This window comes from Pan paniscus, chromosome 4 (assembly GCF_029289425.2).
Source record: "Pan paniscus chromosome 4, NHGRI_mPanPan1-v2.0_pri, whole genome shotgun sequence".
NCBI classification, from domain to species: domain Eukaryota; kingdom Metazoa; phylum Chordata; class Mammalia; order Primates; family Hominidae; genus Pan; species Pan paniscus.
In genome coordinates this window covers 58,374,124-58,393,736 of record NC_073253.2, presented here as the reverse complement: position 1 = coordinate 58,393,736, position 19,613 = coordinate 58,374,124, and the positions used below count along the sequence as shown (strand labels likewise).

Sequence of the window (19,613 nt, the reverse complement as noted above, 5' to 3'; positions counted from 1 at the left end):
AAGGTGGTCTGCTCCTTTGAAAAGCTTTAAACAGGAAAGCTTTTATTTAAAGAATGACCCTGTGAGGCTGGGCGCGGTGGCTCATGCTTGTAATCCCAGTACTTTGGGAGGCCGAGGTGGGCGGATCACGAGGTCAGGAGATCAAGATCATCCTGGCTAACACGGTAAAACCCCGTCTCTACTGAAAAAAAAAAAATACAAAAAATTAGCTAGGCATGGTGGCGGGCGCCTGTAGTCCCGGCTACTTGGGAGGCTAAGGCAGGAGAATGGCGTGAACCCAGGAGGTGGAGCTTGCAGTGGGCTGAGATCACACCACTGCACTCCAGCCTGGGTGACAGAGCGAGACTCCATCTGAAAAAAAAAAAAAGAATGACCCTGTGCTTCTGGGAATAACCTAATTATTACCACAGGAAGGGATTTCATATCTATGCCATAAAAGAGCACACATTTCCCTATTTAAAGAAGTCTTCATTACCAACTTCTTTTTTTTAAAGACACCAAATAGACCAAGGAGTTACTAAAAATGGAAGGGGATAGTGAGAAAACAAGTCACACTATGAACAGGACTTCACCTTATGAATTGCCTCTCTAGCAAAATCAACTGCAGAAAGGAAAGACATTGTCTGTTAAATGGAAGGTAATAAATGGAATTCTCAGGTGGACAAAAATACCTCCTGACATCCTGTAACCCAGCAGAGTACAGATGAGACACGCCCTCTGTAGATACAGTGTGCAACTACCAGTGTGACTCCCTGAGTGCCCGTTTCCTGTCTCTGCCTCTAAGCACCAAAAGCAAATATTCCAGGCTGAAGCAAATGTGTTGTTTTATCTGTTAATGAGAATAGGAAGCTCAAATTAGGGAAAGATACAAAAAAAAGGCCCTTTGAATTTCCTGATTAATCGCTATTGGTACATAAAAATACGTTTAAATAAACAGGATTATTTCCATTTATAATACAAGGAGGCAAGTTAATTGAGATTATTACATAGATAATTGATGAAGATTTGATTAGCCAATACATGTAATGTGCCTAACATGGAGTAGACAAACAGTAACTACTGCCTATACCATAACACATTTGGAAATATGCGGTATTTATTATTTGAAAAAAGACCTCCAGCAGGCTTAAACACTTTGGAAGAAAAGCTAATGTCAAATACTGAACTCAGGTTCCAGTGAACTAAATTTTATAAAAGCACTATTTATGGGTTTGTGCATGCATCTTTCTAAAGTTATCCTGTCTCAGCATCTTAAATAGCAGAAAAAAACCATAGCAGCACCTCCCTTTAAGAATCCTTACTCATTCATGGCTATTCTTACCTTTCTCCTTCCCAACCAAAGAGAGGGTCACACCTTGGGTAAAAATGGAGCTCACCTGAGCTTGGCTGCTGGAGGGTAGCAGGGGAGTGATCCCTGGAGAAGGACAAGACAGGAAGTGAATCTCCCCTGGTTACTGCCTCAACTGTTGCACAACAAGCAGATGGTGGGCGAAGGTATTCAGAGTCATGTTAATATGTAATGGAATAGAGAGACAATGGTACAAAAGTCAGGAGTTAACTTGTGTTTGATGCTCCATCATCGCTGGTTTACCTACCAGCACTTTGAGAAGGACTAGTTTATCAACAAGACCTTGTTTGGAGTAGGAGTGAGGGAGTGATTTGTTCTGATCTCTGGAAAGAAAAGTGAGCAGGGTCTGGATAGCTCCAAGGAGCTCGAAAGCCTATGTGTGAGCACCATGGCTCAAGGGTAAAGCCCGCTCCAGCGGCACGACCCAGTGGACACCCAAAGGGTAGGTAACGAACATGACCTAGCCTCCTTCACAGATTAGCCTGGACCCAAGCCCAGCCTACTTTGACAGTCTTTTATTCCTTTCATAAAGGAGTTCTTAGGCAGGAAGACCAAGACTCTCCTCTAGCAGCTTCCTTTGCTTAAGCAAACGAAAAAAAAAAAGGAACTTCATAAAAAGGTGACCATCACTTTAGTGAGTCTGCTATTTTCTTTTCTTTTTTTTTTCTTTTCTTTTCTTTTAAGAGACAGGGTCTCGCTGTGTCACCCAGGCTGGGGTACAGAGGTGCAATCATAGCTCACTGCAGCCTCGAACTCCTAGGATCAAGCAATCCTCCTGCCTCAGTCTCCTGAGCAACTAGGACCACAAGTATACACCAGCATGCTTGGCTAATTTTTTATTTTTCTGTAGAGATGGAGTCTTGTGATGTTGCCCAGGCTGGTCTTGAACTTCTGGCCTCTGGCAATCTTCCCATCATGGCCTCCCAAAGCACTGGGACTACAGGCAGGGACTAGCTCCACCATGCCTAGACTAGCTCTGTTACTCTTGATGTGAGACCACAAGCAGAACCAAGCAGACTCAAGACCCTTGGTTGCTTGGACACAAGTAGATATTAATAACATCCAGGAACAAGCTCGGTCTTCTGAGTGAGGAAAACCTGGGCTGCAGTCCCAGCTACACTGGTCACCAGCAGCCAAAGCCTGGGCAAGATGCTTCACATCCCTGGGACCCCTGTCTTCTTTTTTATCAGCATGAAATCATGCCTATTTCATAGGATGCTAGAAAGATTGAGATGTTTATAAAGGTCCTAAAACTGCACATTTCACTCAGTAGGCTTTCAATAAACAGTACCTATCTTAAGTCTGTGTTAATATTGGAGGGTATTAAACACAGCAGCATTTCCAAGGTCTAAGTAAGTAAGAAGCCTGTTAGGATAATGGAAGCAAACTGAATTAAGAGCTGGGTAGAATGACAGAATGCGAGGTCAGGTTAGAATCTTGGAAACCAGACCCTATGGAGCTTTAATTCATTAATGCAAACAATACTTAACAAACCCACAGGTCCTAAACTATTAAACCTGCATTAAAAATTTCGGTTGGGGCGACCTCGGAGCACAACCCAACCATCTAAACCACCCTCTTTGGTTAAAGGTGAAAGAACAGTCATGTGTGGCAGTAGAAGGAAAACCAAGAAAAGATGTCCCTTTAATTTTATTTTTGTCAAAACATTTTCAAGATAATTTTAATTTTTACAAAATCATTTAAGGGAAAAACTAGTGAGTTTGTTGAAGAAAACCAGAAATAGATTTTTTTTAAGGCCATTGACCACAAAATAAACATTACGTTTCAAAGACCATGGAAAAGATATTTATCTCTATTTGGTCTCACCTAAACCAGCACAGGCCCTCAACTGCTAGACAATCTCAGCAAACACACACACTGGAGACTTACCGAGTGACTCAATGTTGGCTAGAATTGTCTATTTAGCTGGAAGGAAAGAGGGAGGGAAGGATAGATAGAGGAGTGCAGTATGGAAGCAGGGATCAGGCCACTTCCTGTACTTCTCCAAAACTCCAAAGGCAATGATCACATTGGAGGGTCAGTTAAACACAGAGGGAAGTGAAGAAAGAAGTTTGGAGATTTTCCTTTCAAAAAAGCACAGACTTTCCTCTTTTGGGTATTCTATAGAATAACTTTAACTCTCTACGTTTCCTAGTTTGTGGAAATTTTCTCTATGGCAGAAATACTCTAAATCATGCAATTTTCCTCATATCAGACTTATTTTTCTCTATAACTGGTTCCCCAGGAGACCTGAGCTTTATCTACATATGATATGCACCCCATCTCCACAAATGGCCATTCAATTGCAACTCTACATTCTAAAGTGCTCAGAGGCAATATAATGTACCGACGATTCATAGATCTGACTGGGCATTTTCATTATATAAACCTACAAAGTAAACAATCTCATTATGTTTGAGAGGATGGGGAGGAGACTTGTCTATATTTCCACTAAAGTAACCAAAAAACATTCACATGAAGGGACAATGCGAGAGGAGGTGGCAAGTGCTTGGGCAGTACTTAGAAGGAAGATGCATTCATTATCATACAGATTACATATGGCAGTGAATTGACTGAGGATTCACTGAGACATCTTCAGAAAGTAAGTAATGTGTTTCAACACCACTGAAGTGTTAAAATAGGCTCCTTTTCTTCTCACCAGTATGAAAAGTTAGACAGGAGTCACTCTCAGGAATAGTAAAGGACACTCACTGGGGACAGTTATGATGCATGAAGAAGGGATACATATTTTTAAGGCAGCAGGAATAAATTTCATTGTCCTTCCCAGACCACAGCAAGAATTATTCAAGGTGGCCACCAACTCTGGAAACCAGGCAAATCTTTTAACAAATGGTTTATTGATATTATGTTATAATGAATGACAAAATATTTGTATCTAATTCTAGACTTTATGGCCACCCTGTAGGATGAATCTTTGGAATGGAAAAAAAAAAATAAAGATTTTGTTTTCCCATAATCATAAAGCTGTTATAGTCAGTCCAGGCACAGCTAGCACAACATTCTACTTAACCCCACAGGCTCCGTTCCCTTTACCACCTATTTATAATATATTTGAGTCACTGATAGGAGTGAAACACTGTCAGCATCAATAGTTAGCAGCACTTTCAAAATACATTTTATTGTCCTGAATAGAAACCTTAACTATTCAACTAGTCCAGTAATTCCAAATGATCTTATCACTTCTACACATAAGATGTGATCTTACAACATTTATGTAGCTAAATACTTATACCTCCCATGTTTTTTGAGGATTCCCAAAATACTTTAGGGAGTTCCCAAACGATTTTTAGGGGTTTAATTTTTTTCACAATAAAAGAAAGGAACAGTGTCAATCCATGAGTGTCAGACCAGCAGTTTAGTAAGATCCTCTTCAGAAAGAAGATCCTCTTCATAGCTCAGTTCCCAGTGCATACAGAGATTCAATACAGTCCCCTCACTCAGTTCTTAGAAGAATTTCAGAGGGATAAGAGCGATAACTACCTGTTTTGTTTAATGGCCTAAGAGTGAAAACAGATGTCAAAAAAAAAAATGCAGTCTAAAAAGAAATAGAAGCCAAATTCTTTCATCCCAGGATGTCTGAAAGGGAGGGACTCTATGGAGCATGGATGCAGAAAAGGAGTTATTCCTACTGGAAAAAAAATGAACTGTGGACACAGTCACTCAGAGCAGAGAAACAACCACTGAGAGTAAGTAGCCTTAATTTCATTGTCACCAGGGAGGCACACAGCAGAAAGCCTGGGACAAATCTGGGCTAGAGCCCTTAACGGACTCAGGCTTCCAGGTGCTGTGGTACAACAGCCTTTGTGGGGATGGGGGGAACCAGAAACCACCATCATCACGTGTAAAAAAAAGGATACCACAGCAACAACATAGCTGTCAAAAATCAGCTGGAACTGAGGTTACACCCCGTTTGAAATCCACACTGTACTTGTTCTCCTGTGAAGGGCTTGAGACGTGCAGAGACACGTTAAACATGTGTAGGTGACCTTCCTTTCGAAAGGCAGAGGAGGGCCTCTTCGGGAACTCTTTCTACTCATCTGTTTTCCCATCAGTTCACCATTTCAACTAGAAAAGAGGCTGCAAGTGCTACCTCAGCTAGCTTCTGATTTGGACACAGCACCAATACTACACACACAATTGACTGAATGACCACATCTTCCTGGTTCTTCCATTGGGCAGGGTTAATATGCTTCTTTGGACTGAATAGGTGTGATCATGTTCGAAAAAAGTGTGTAAACATAGGGCCAGATTTTGTTCGTCTCTGTCCCAGAAAATTGGAGAACTCCTCGGCTCTAGTATAATTCAATGACTGGCTTTGCCATATCCTTGTACTGTCTTAGCCTGGCAGCAACTGCTTCAGGTTTATCATCCTCCTGCTGGACTAGTGGTTCACCAGTGACGTCATCAATCCCATGTACATGAGGTGGATTGAAGTCCATGTTATATACCCTTCCGCTAGGAGGGTGAATCCAACAGCAGCTGAGACGATCTTTAAGTGTTTCAAATGGAATCTTCAAACTAATTACTAAATCCAGTTCACAGATTTTTGTCCAGGGCTTCGGCTTGTCGTAATGTCCTAGGAAAACCATCGAGGAGCCAGTGCTGGCCACGGCTATTCTCCAACTCAGACATCATTAGGCGTGTGATCACATGGTCTGGAACCAAAAGACTTTTCTCAATATACTGTTTTGCCATCTCACCAACTTCGGTTTTGGCCTTGATGTTCTCCCACAAGAAGTGCCCACTGGAGAAATCCTGGAAGCCAAAGTTCTGGGCGATCCTCTGGCACACGGTGCCCTTGCCCGAGCAGGGGGGTCTGAGGATGACCGCGCTCAGGAGTTTGGAAGCCACTGCCTTCGCGAGGAGCGCGGCAGCCAAATGCGCAGCCCAGACCGCGGCCCCGGAGGGAGCCCCGGGAATTTTGTTTCTAGGCCCCCTACTTCTAGCACCCTCCGCTTTTGCTGTTTTTTGTTTGTTTGTTTGTTTGTTTGAGACAGAGTTTTGCTTTTGTTGTCCAGGCTGGAGTGCAATAGCGCGATCTCGGCTCACTGCAACCTCTGCCTCCTGGGTTCAAGCGATTTTCCTGCTTCAGCCTCCCTAGTAGCTGGGATTACAGGCATGAGCCACCATGCCCAGCTAATTTTTGTATTTTGAGTAGAGACTCGGTTTCACCATGTTGGCCAGGCTGGTCTCGAAATCCTGACCTCAGGTGATCCGCCCGCCTCGGCCTCCTAAAGTGCTGGGATTACAGGTGTGAGCCACCGCGCCCAGCCCTAAAACTGCATTTTAAACAAGATCCCAGGTAATTCCTATGCACATTAACTCTAGAGAAACACTCATCTAGAAATTTCCCAAATCTCCCTAATGAGAAAAATCACCTGGGATGCTTGTTAAGTATGTAGATTATCCAGCATATTTCTTAGAAATTCTGATTCATTAAATCTAGTAATTTGAAAAATTACTCTGGGTTAGTCTCATACAGCAGATCCTTGAAGAACCTCATTCCATTATAATGTTGATGAGAAAAAAAAAAATTGACACCCAGCTGGGGCCACTGCCTGTGTGGAGTTTGCACGTTCTCCCCATATATGCCTGGGTTTTCTCTGGGGCTCCAGTTTCCTCCCATATCCCAAAAATGTCCACATGAGGTGAAGGAGCATGTCTCTACGTGGTCCTGGTCTGAGTGAGTTTGGGTGTGCGTATGAATGTGCCCTGTGATGGGATGGCATCCTGTCTAGGGCTGGTTCCTGCCTTGCACCCTGAACTGACAAGATAGGCACTAACCCTGAACTGGAATAAATGGGCTGGAAAATCGAAATAAATAAATACAAATTATTATAAACTAAAAACTGATGAGTCTATGATAATCATACAAATACACAACAGTAGATGATCTGAAAGCGCTCAGCAGACCCATTGTATTTGTGTGTGGTGTGTGTGTGTGTGTGTGTGTTTTAACTGCATGGTGGTAAGAGCTGTTGCTTACGTTTTTCATTTTGCAAACATTTCTTCCTTAATTTAACCCAACACTACTACAACCACCTTCACTCATTGATTCCCCAAAAATTGGGTAGGCTGGGTGCAGTGGCTTATACCTGTAATCCAGAGACTTTGGGAGGCCAAGGCAGGCAGATAGCTTCAGCCCAGGAGTTTTAGACCAGCCTGGACAACATGGCAAAACATTGTCTCTACAAAAAAAATACAAAAAATTAGCTAGGTGTGGTGGTGTGCACCTGTAGTCCCAGCTACTGGGGAGTCTGAGGTGAGAGGATCACCTGAGCCCAGAGAGGTCGAGGCTGCAGTGAGCTATGCTTGCACCACTACACTCCAGCCTGGGGGACAGAGTGAGACCCCGTCTGAAAAACAACAAAAATTGGGTAAATCATTATCTCGTTTTTATGAATCTTTCTTAAATGTATGCCTAGCTCACATTTATTTCATTGTTTAATATTAGAAGTATTTTGGTCTTTATTTAGAAGTTTGAAGGTATGGCCGGGTGCGGTGGCTCATTCCTGTAATCCCACCACTTTGGGAGGCCCAGGCAGGTGGATCACCTGAGGTCAGGAGTTCGAGACCAGCCTAGCCAATATGGTGAAACACATCTCTACTAAAAATACAAAAAAAAATTAGCCAAGTGTGGTGGCAGATGCCTGTAATCCCAGCTCCTCGGGAGGCTGAGGCAGGAGAATTGCTTGAACCCGGGAGGCAGAGGTTGCAGTGAGCCAAGATTGCGCCACTGCACTCCAGCCTGGCGACGAAGCAAGACTCCAACTCGAAAAAAAAAAAAAAGAAGCACATGCATATTAGCCTTGTCCACATTCCAATTCTCAAACCCGTGACTGTTATATGGGAAAAGAGTCTTTGAAGATGTGATCAAGTGAAGGATCCTGGGATAGGAAGATTATCCTGGATTATCTGGGTGGTCCCTAATTACAACCACAAGTGTCCTTATAAGTGGGAGGCAGAGGGAGATTTGACTCCAAACAGAAGAGCAGAAAACAAAGTGCCCTGCCAGCACATTAATTTCAGCCCAGTGAAACTGACTTAGGATTTCTGGACTCCAGAACTGTGAGAGAATAAATATCTCTTGTTTCAAATCCATGGTGTTTTGTTACAGCAGCCATAGGAATATGGATATGCATATGTTCTGCTTTACAAAATAATGCCAAACAATTTACAACCAAAATTGGCAAGTATTCACAATTAATGACGCGTCAATGCTCTGTGTGAAATGATAGTTCAAGTGATGGTTCCAGAATTCCTGTATAGGGTGTAGGTGTAGGTTAGGAAACTTGTACTGAAGCTGTGTTTTCATAACACTTTTAAAAACTCTTGGAGGAAAAACATCAAAGTCTCTATCAGAGAATGTGGGTGGAGAGAGTAGGTCAGCATTGGTTGGCACACTCACAAGTCATTATTTTTCAGGCTTGCTAATTAAACAGCCAAGTTCTCTGCTTGGTTATATTATTCTCTTGTGGGAGACCTCAAAGAATCATCTTGTTGGCCCCAATTCAGGGAGGTATAATCACTTCTCAGATGCATTAATGGATTTTTAGTATCATTGGCATGCCAAATACTTACTGGAACGATTTCCTTATTTATGAAGGTATTTTTGTTGTTAAATCAAGAGCAGATTTATATAGGAGTATTGCCCTGGCCTCTGCACCTTGCAGAAACAGCGCTTGTTTTCATAACAGAACCCCCAGTGACAGTTGAACTGGGGTTGAACTGAAGACAAGCCCTTTGTGTCCTTTTCTCCTTGCATATCTGATTTATTCTATACAGTTCATAACTCTCAATCTTGCCAAACTTCCTGCATTATAGGATCATTGCTGCTGCTACTGACAGTGGGAAGTCATAAGAGATTAAAGCATGAGATTTTTTTAAAATGTTGCCTTTCCAACTAAAATTCAGGAGAAGAAAGGTATATCAGTGTTCTATTGCTGCTACAACGAATTACCACAAACTTGGTATTTCAAAAACAATACAAATTGTCTGGGTGTGCTAGCTGACACCTGAAATCCCAACACTCTAGGAGGCCAAGGTGGGAGGATCACTTGAGCCTAGGAGTTCAAGACCAGCCTGGGCAACATAGGGAGACCCCATCTGTACAAATAATAATAATAAAAATTAGCCAAGCATTGTGGCACATACCTGTGGTTCCAGCTACTTGGGATACTGAGGCAGGAGGATTGCCTAAGCACAGAAGGTTGAGGCTGCCATGATCTTGCCACTGTACTTCAGCCTGGGTGACAGAGTGAGACCCTGCCCTCCCCACTGCCCAAAAAAATACAAATTCATTATCTTACAGTTCTGTAAATCAGACATCCTATATGTTTTCCACTGGACTTAAATCAAGGCGTTGGCAGGATTGCGTTCCTTTTAGGAGGATCTAGGGGAGAATCTGTTTCTTTGCCTTCTCTAACTTCAACGGCTGCCCTCATTCCATGGCTCATTATTCTCTCATCCATCTTCAAAGCCAGCAATGTGGCATTTCTCTAACTATTCTTCCATAGTCACATCTCCCTCCTACCACATTGGGAGAGGTTCTCCAATTTTAAGGATGCATATGATTTTGGATAGGACTCACCCCGATATCCCAGCATAATTTCCCCTTCTCAAGGCCCTTAATTTAATCACATCTGCAAAGTCCCTCTCCCTACAGAGTAACATATTCACAGGTTCTTAGTAATTAGGACATGGATGTCTTTGGGGGACCATTATTCTGCTTACCACAGGTTTGTTTAAGGAGGGAAATACAATGACAAATTTGATGCTTACTTAGCTGCTGGTGTTATAGACATATAAGCCATCTAAATTTAAACATACAGTTGTTTAGAAAGCCCATTAGAACACTGTAAAGCACAACATATAAATCAATTTTATATACATCTCAAATTACTAATGGAATTATACACTATGTACTCAATATCGATGGAATGTCTTTAATTTTTTTTTCTTTAAGAGACAGGGTCTTGTTCTGTCACCCCGGCTGGAGTGCAGTGGCGCAATCATAGCTCACCATAACCTCGAACTCCTGGGCTCAAGTGATGCTCCTGTCTCAGCCTCCCAAAGTGCTAGGATTAAAGTGTGAGCCACTAGGCTCAGCTGAAATGTCTAAATATCAATGGAATTATACAGTACATACTTCTTTCACTCAACATCACTTTTGTGAGATCCATTGATTTATTGCAAGTAGCTGTAAATTATTTATTCTCATTGTTGTAGAGTTTTCTATATCTTATGAAAATACCACAATTTATTCATCTATTTTTGTTTGTTTTTTTTTTTATTTGGTTTGATTTGTTTTTTGAGACAGGGTCTTGCTCTGTCACCCAGGCTGCAGTACAGTGGGACAATGTCAGCTCACTACAACCTCTGCCTCACGATCCTTCCACCTCAGCCTCCCAAGCAGCCGTGACTACAGGTGCACATTACTGCAATTAGCTAATTTTTGTATTTTTTGTACAGATGAGATTTCTCCATGTTTCCCAGGCTGGTCTCAAACTCCTGGGCTCAAGCAATCCTCCCACCGTGGCCTCCGAAGGTGCTAGGATTACAGGTGTGAGCTACTGTGCCCAGCCCCATTCTGTTTTTTATGGACACTTGGATAGTCTCCAAGTTTGGGGCAATTATGCATTGTGCTGCTATACACATTGTTGTCCATGTCTTTTGGTGAACGTATGAACACATTTCTATTGGATTACATTTGGAAGTGGTATTTCTGGGTCATAAAGTGTGGATATGTTCAGCTTTACTGGATATTACCAAACAATTTTCTAAAGTGTTTGTACCACTCCTACCAGCAATGTATGAGGATTGCAGTTACTCCACATCGTCACCAGTACTTTTTCTCTATAGACATTCTGGTGGATATTTAGAGGTATTTAATTATGGCTCTGGTTTGCATTTCCCTAGTAACTAATGAAGCTGAGCATCTTTTACTGTATTAGCCACTTGGATAGCCTCTTTTATGCCATATCTGTTCAACTGTTCTGTGCATTTTTCTATTTAGTTGTTTGTCTTTTTCTTAGAGGATTTTTCTTTTTTAGAATAAAATGCCTAGGAATACAACTTACAAGGGATGTGAAGGACCTCTTCAAGGAGAACTACAAACCATTGCTCAAGGAAATAAGAGAGGACACAAACAAAAGAAAAAACATTCCATGCTCATGAATAGGAAGAATCAATATGGTGAAAATGGCCATACTGCCCAAAGTAATTTATAGATTCAATGCTATCCCTATCAAGCTAACATTGACTTTCCTTACAGAATTAGAAAAAACTACTTTAAATTTATATAGAACCAAGAAAGAGCTCGACCAAGACAATCCTAAGCAAAAAAAAAAAACAAAGCTGGAGGCATCACCCTACCTGACTTCAAACTATACTACAAGGCTACAGTAACCAAAACAGCATGGTACTGGTACCAAAACGGATATATACACCAATGGAACAGAACAGAGGCCTCAAAAGTATATATACTTTGTGGTATTATTTCTGAGGCCCGCTTGAACCCGGGAGGTGGAGGTTGCAGTGAGCCGAGATCGCGCCACTGCACTGCAGCCTGGCAACAGAGCTAGACTCTGTCTCAGAAAAAAAAAAAAAAAAAGAATACTCGGAGAAGTTCCAAATCCTATTTATATCCTATTTATATATAGGGTTTGGAACTATATATTTAAAAAAAACTTCTATTTTCCAATGAGTTGTTGCTAGCACACACGTATGCTACTGATTTTCTCTAGTTAATGTATATTAAATTTTCATTTTTCTGGCCTTTCTAAGTTTTCTAATTATAAAATTTATAGAAGTGGAAAGAAAAAACAATCCCATTAAAAAGTGGTCAAAAGACATTTCTCAAAAGAAGACATACAAGTGGCCAATGAACATATGAAAAGAATGCTCAACATCAGTAATTATTAGAGAAATGCAAATCAAAACCACAGTGAGATACCATCTCACACCAGTCAGAATGGCTATTATTAGAAGGTCAGAAAACCACAGATGCTGGTGAGGCTGTAGAGAAAAGGGAACACTTACATACTGTTGATGGAAGTGTAAATTAGTTTAGCCACCGTGGAAAGCAGTTTGGAGATTTCTTAAAGAACTTAAAATGGAACTACCATTAGATCCAGCAATCTCGTTACTGGGTATGTATCCAAAAGAAAACAAATCGTTCTACCAGAAAGACATATACACTCGGCCAGGCACATTGGCTCACAACTGTAATCCCGGCACTTTGGGAGGCTGAGATGAATGGATCACCTGAGGTCAGGAGTTCGAGACCAGCCTGGCCAATATGGTGAAACCCCGTCTCTACTAAAAATACAAAATTAGCTGGACATGGTGGCGGGCGCCTGTAATCCCAGCTACTTGGGAGGCTGAGGTAGGAGAATCACTTGAACTTGGGAGGTGGAGGTTGCAGTGAACCAAGATTGCACCATTGCACTGCAGCCTGGGCAAAAAGAGTGAAACTCCATCTAAAAAAAAAAAATCAAAAAAACCAAAAACCAAAAACAAACAAAAAAGATGTATACTCTCATATGCTCATCACAGCACTATTCATGATAGCAAAGACATGGAATCAACCTAGTTGCCTTCAACTGTGGATTGGATAAAGAAAATGTGGCACATATACACCATGGAATACTATGCAACCATAAAAAGAATGAAATCATGTCCTTTGCAGAAACGTGGATGAAGCTGAAAGCCATTATTCTAAGTGAATTAACGCAGGAACAGAAAACCAAATACCACATGTTCTCACTTTTAAGTGGGAACTAAACATTGGGTAAACATGGGCATTAAAATGGCGATGGTAGCCAGACCCAGGGGCTTATGCCTGTAACCACAACACTTTGGGAGGCCAAGGTGGGAGGATCACTTGAGCCTAGGAGTTCAAGACCACCCTGGGCAACATGGCAAAACCCAGTCTCTACAAAAATACAAAAATTAGCTGGACATGGTGGTGTGCACCTGTAGGCCCAGCTACGCCGGAGGCTGAGGTGGGAGGATTGCCCGAGCCCAGGAGGTAGAGGATGCAGTGACTCGTGATTGTGCCACTGAACTCCAGCACGGGTGACAGAGCAAGATCCTGTCTCAAAAAAAAATAGATAAATAAATAAAATTAAAACAAAATTAACTTGTTAATATCAATGCATTTTGCTGTTTCCTGAGCCTTAATTGTTCTCACGGTCAACTAAGCTTTTACTTCCCTAGAAATGATAACATTTTACTGCAAAACTGTGGTAGAAATCGAATGTAACCATTATCTGATATTACTTATCTCATTTAACATATATTTGTTGCAAAAATAAGCTATGGACTAATATTCATTGCTAGGTAGATAACAATAAATCTTTAGTTCATAGGCCTCATTTTCTAGTTTTAAAAAACTGTCACTTGATTCCAAGAAGATATTGTTCAGCTCAAAAAAACATTTCTGGGAGCTGAAAAATAAAAATAAATAGCTTTAGAAAAATAATCTTTTATGTCTTTTTCATGCCAGAAGCATTTGCAGAATATGTGAAAAGAATCTCTTTCAAATTCTTTCCCTAAATCTGAACAAATGGTTTCCCTTGCCAGCTACAAGCATCTAATAAATAAATATTTATTAGGCAGCTACTATGTGCTACACACTCCAGTAGTAAGGCTTCCAGAAGACGTTATATGCCTGTGACCTTTTTTGAAAACCAGAGATATAGCCTATGGTGAGGCACCAAGCTTCATCACGCAGCTGGAGAGTCCTGAATTATACACCCAAGGACCCCACCCCATGACTGGCACCCTCCCTGCCTTGCTCCTGCCAGTTCCACCTATCCCAGGACTGACTGGAGACCTGGTTCTGAACCCTAGCTAACCCTGTGGCTGGGGCCTGCATCAGCCAACATGCAATGAGGAAAACAGACACTGTTCTGAGTATTTAGAATAGAGAAAATTTAATGAGGGGAATTGGTGACATGAGTGATAGAGTAGCTGAGAAGCCAATAGGGGATGTTAAAGTATCCCAGATATTGGCACCAATAGGAAGGCATTTCCACATCTAGGCTGGAGGGATGGAAAAAGATGTAATTAGATCCCAGGAGCTGTGGTCAGCTAGTGGGACCAAGAACCACAGTGGGCCTATCTGATGAAAGCTGGAACCATGAAGAAGACACAATTGCAGCCAAAGAAGGTGTCTAAGATAGAGAATAAGATAGAGAAAAGGGAGAAATACCCTGGCTTCTCCCTTCTGCTTTCCAAACTCAGATCAGTACCTCTCACTAGCCAATCCCAGCTGGAAGTCAGTCTATAAAGGGACCTAGGAAACAGCCTGCAGGAGTCAGGACACCCCTGATACACTGAGCTGGACAGGGAAAGAACTGGAGAATAAATCTAACAACAAGCAACCCAGGACTGGTATAGCACTGGTATGACACTTCTCAGATGCCACATGCTGACCTGTTTTCTGGCTTTCTTGCAGCTGAGCTTTTCATAGGAGCCTACCAAAATTCCATATTATCTCTTGCTGAAACTCCTTATTGCCACCTTCTTGCCTGAGTGCACACTGGAATCACCTGGAGACCATTTGAAAAAGCACTGATTCCCGGGCTTCTCTCCAGACACTGAATGGGAGTCTTTGGAGATGAAGTAGAGAAACCTATATTTTTAACATCTCAAGGTGATTCTTTTGTAGGTAGTCTTTGGACTCATTTTTTAAAGCAATTCTTAAACATGGAGCTACTCTATTTCCAAATTTCTGAATCTCCCAAGTCTTCTTTCATCCTACCAGAATGAAACCTACTATCCCTGACTGGATTGTAGAATAAGGGTGGTCTCCACATAAACACACAATATTTAATATATAAAAATAGATGGAATTTTATATTTACATTATTGCTAAAATCCACCTGATGGATTAATTTCAGTATCATTTTTACTAACTGTATAATGTCTAATGATATTTGTGAATATACTGTACAATTGTTCTGGTTTAAATTTAGTTAAGCTTGGCATTAAAAAAGACTCTCACCTAGGTGCAGTAGCTCACACCTGTAATGCCAGCACTTTGGGAGGCTGAAGTGGGAGGATTACTTGAGGCCAGGAGTTCGAGTCCAGCTTGGGCAACATAACCCCATCTCTATAAAAAAAAAATTTAAAATTAAAAAAAAACTTACTGTGGCCGGGTGTGGTGGCTCATTCCTGGTAATCCTAGCACTTTCAAAGGCCAAGGCAGGTGGATGGCTTGAGTCCAGGAGTTCAAGACCAGCCTGGGAAACATGGCAAAACCCCACCTTTACTAAAAATACAAAAATTAGCTTGGTGTGGTGGCATGTGCCTATAGTCACAGCCACCTGGGGGGCTAAGGTGGGAGGATCGCTTGAACCCGGGAGGTCAAGGCTGCAGTGAGCCGTGATCGCGCCACTGCACTGCAGCCTGGGTAACAGCCTGGGTGATCTGTCTCATTTAAAAACAAAAACAGCCAGTCATGGTGGCTCACACCTGTAATCCCAGCACTTTGGGAGTCCGAGATGGGCGGATCACCAGAGGTCAGGAGTTTGAGACCAGACTGGCCCACATGGTGAAACCATGTATCTACCAAAAATACAAAAATTAGGTGGGTGTGGTGGCGGGCGCCTGTAAACCCAGCTGCTCAGTAGGCTGAGGCGAGGTAATCACTTGAACCGGGCAGGCGGAGGTTACTGTGGCTGAGAATGTGCCATTGCACTCCAGCCTGGTCAACAAGAGCGAAACTCCGTCTCAAAATAAATAAATAAATAAAAATAAAATAAAAACAACAAAAAAAGACTTACTCTATGATCTGTTTTCTTTTTTTCTTCTTTTCTTTTCTTTCTTTTTTTTTTTCTGAGACAGAGTCTCCCCCTGCAACATGGGGTATGATACTCCCACGACGATGGGCAGCTGCAGCAAGATGTAGCTCCCAGTCAGCCATGCGACCAGGAGGATAAACAACCCAAACTCTACAGTGTACTGTGTGGATACCCAAGTGCCTATTTTCCAGCCTTATCAGAAGAGAGATAAATTGATGATTCTGCCACTGCAGCATCTTCATCATGTAGCAATTCATGTTAGTTCAATGCTTTAAACATTCTTCAGGCTCCGTATGCTTTCGGCTGTGTACGTTAAAGGTGAGTGCCCATGTACAACCATTCTGTTTTTTGAGCTCAGTATTCAATAAATTACATGAAATATTTAACACTTTATTAAAAAGTAGGCTTTGTGTTAGATGGGTTTGCCTACAGGCTAATGTAAGTGTTCTGAGCACATTTAAGGCAGCCCAGGCTAAGCTATGATGTTCAGTGGGTTAGATGTATTAAATACATTTTTGACATATGATATTTTCAATTTATGATTTATTGGAACATAAACTCTTCATAAATCAAGGAGCATCTGTACAGAGGAAAAGATAGGGCTGAAGTAATGGGGCTCTGAGCCCTGATCTGGCTTGAAGCAAAGCAGATTTTTCTTTAGTGTTTTACATATTAGGTTTCTATATACAACTTTATTTGAGTAAAGGGTTCCACTTTTTCATTTTTTACAATCCCATATTCTGGGCAATGCCTTACGTAGAGCAAATTAATAAAAACTTCCATGGGCTGGGCATGGTGGCTCACGCCTGTAATCCCAACACTTTGAGAGGCCGAGGTGGGCGCATCACCTGAGGTCAGGAGTTCGAGACCAGCCTGACCAACATGGTGAAACCCCATCTCTATTACAAATACAAAATTAGCTGGGCATGGTGGCACATGCCTGTAATCCCAGCTACTTGGGAGGCTGAGGCAGGAGAATCACTTGAACTGGAAAGACAGAGGTTGCAGTGACTCAAGCATTGCACTCCAGCCTGGGCAACAAAGCAAAACTCCGTCTCAAAAACAAAACCAAAAACAACAACAACAAAAAACAGATAAGCAAAAAACAACCTTCCAAATTGTAGGGTCTAATATGTTTGATGTTTCTAGGAAGCAGATTTTGTTGTTGTTTTTGTTGTTGTTTTTGAGACAGGGTCTCACTCTGTCATCCAGGCTGGAGTGCAATGGCACAATCATGGCTCACTGCAGCCTCAACCTCCTGGGCTTAAGCAATCCTCCTGCCTCAGCCTCCCAAATAGCTGGGACTACAGGCATGTGCCACCACGCCAGGCTCATTTTTTAAAAATTATTTTTAGTAGGACAGGGTTTTGCTATGTTACCCAGGCTTGTTTTGAACTCCTGGACTCAAGTGATCCTCCCATCTCAGCCTCCTAAAGTGCTAGGATTACAGGCTGAGCCATTGCACCTAGATAGAAGCAGATTCTTCTTTTTTTCTTTTCTTTTCGACGTAGTCTCGCTCTGCCCAGGCTGAGGTGCAGTGGCGCGATTTCAACTCACTGCAACCTCCGTCTCTCAGGCTTCAGTGATTCTCAAGCCTCAGCCTCCTGAGTAGCTGGGATTACAGGTGCATGCCACCACACCCAGCTGTTTTTTTGTTTGTTTGTTTGTTTGTTTGTTTGTTTGTTTTTGAGATGGAATTTCGCTCTTGTTGCCCAGGCTGGAGTGCAATGGCACGATCTCAGCTCACTGCAACCTCCACCTCCTGGGTACAAGTGATTATCCTGCCTCAGCTTTCTGAGTAGCTGGGATTACAAGCATTAGCCACCATTCCCAGCCAATTTTTTGTATTTTTAGTAGAGACGGGGTTTCATCGTGTTGGCCAGGCTGGTCTGGAACTCCTGACCTCAAGTGATCCGCCCACCTCGGTCTCTCAAAGTGCTGGGATTACAGGTGTGGGCCACTGTGCCTGGCCTAATTTTTGTATTTTTTAGTTGAGACGGGGTTTCTCCATATTGGCCAGGCTGGTCTTGAACTTCTGACCTCAACTGATCCCCCCCCGCCCGGGCCTCCCAAAGTGCTGGGATTATAGGCTGAGCCACCACGCCTAGCCCAAGCCCAGAAGTGGATTCTTTTTTTTTTTTTTTTTTTTTTTTTTTGAGACGGAGTCTCGTTCTGTCGCCCAGGCTGGAGTGCTGTGGCGCGATCTCCGCTCACTGCAAGCTCCGCCTCCTGGGTTCACGCCATTCTCCTGCCTCAGCCTCCCGAGTAGCTGGGACTACAGGCGCCCGCCACTGCGCCCGGCTAATTTTTTGTATTTTTAGTAGAGACGGGGTTTCACCGTGGTCTCGATCTCCTGACCTCGTGATCCGCCCGCCTCGGCCTCCCAAAGTGCTGGGATTACAGGCGTGAGCCACCGCGCCCGGCCTCAGAAGTGGATTCTTGATCAAGCTATGATTTAATGCAGCTTGGAGACATGTTGAAACAGGCTCACTAGTCTGCATTTTAACTACAGGTTTTTTTTTTAAGATGATGGACTTACAGCTGTCATCAGACATGTCTCCAGGAACAATGTATGCATAAACAAAGGGATGAGAAACTAGATCAGCAAACATTGTGATCAGAAAACACTGTGGTTTCCTGATCTGCTAATGAACTATTTTAGTCAGAAACCTCCTGTTGGTCTGATATGGCTGTTTTTTAAAAAATATTTTCCACTGAAATATACAGCTTAAGTGATTTGAATTTGCTATCAAGAAATAATTTTTCATCTTTGAAATATTGGTTTATTTTCTTGGTAAAATTATGGAATGTGACTCTTTCATCTACTTTTACCTTTTTGATCTTTATTCTGTCTTTACAAATATTTTGCAATATTTAAAATCACTTAGATATTTGTCTCCAGCAAGACACATTTTTTAGCCACATTGAGTCCCACTCAGGATGTGTTTAAAGCCACTAGTGTTTTGTGGCTTTAACACAGCCACTAGTTTTACCAGTTAAAAACAGTGAGGGATAAGCGTCTCATGTATACTGTTTGCAGGATTAGTAAAGTTCTAATGACTTGGCTGGGTGTGGTGGCTCACGCCTGTAATCCCAGCACTTTGGGAGGCTGAGGCGGGCGGATCACAAGGTCAGGAGGTCGAGACCATCCTGCCTAACATGGTGAAATCCCGCCTCTACTAAAAATACAAAAAATTAGCCAGGCTTGGTGGCAGGCGCCTGTAGTCCCAGCTACTCGGGAGGCAGGCAGGAGAATCGCTTGAACCTGGGAGGCAGAGGTTGCAGTGAGCTGAGATTTTGTCACTGCACTCCAGCCTGGGTGACAGAGCGAGACTCCGTCTCAAAAAAAAAAAGTTCTAATGACTTGATTAGTCATATTCATGTGACTTAGAAGCATTAATTCACTGAATGGGATATTATGCAGCCATTAAAAT

General features: G+C 42.3%; 1 pseudogene; it reads right to left on the bottom strand.

The window, feature by feature from the left end:
- Positions 1–5,421: 5,421 nt before the first annotated feature.
- Positions 5,422–18,791, bottom strand: LOC100970381 (adenylate kinase 4, mitochondrial-like; annotated as a pseudogene).
- Between the last annotated feature and the right edge of the window lie 822 nt (positions 18,792–19,613).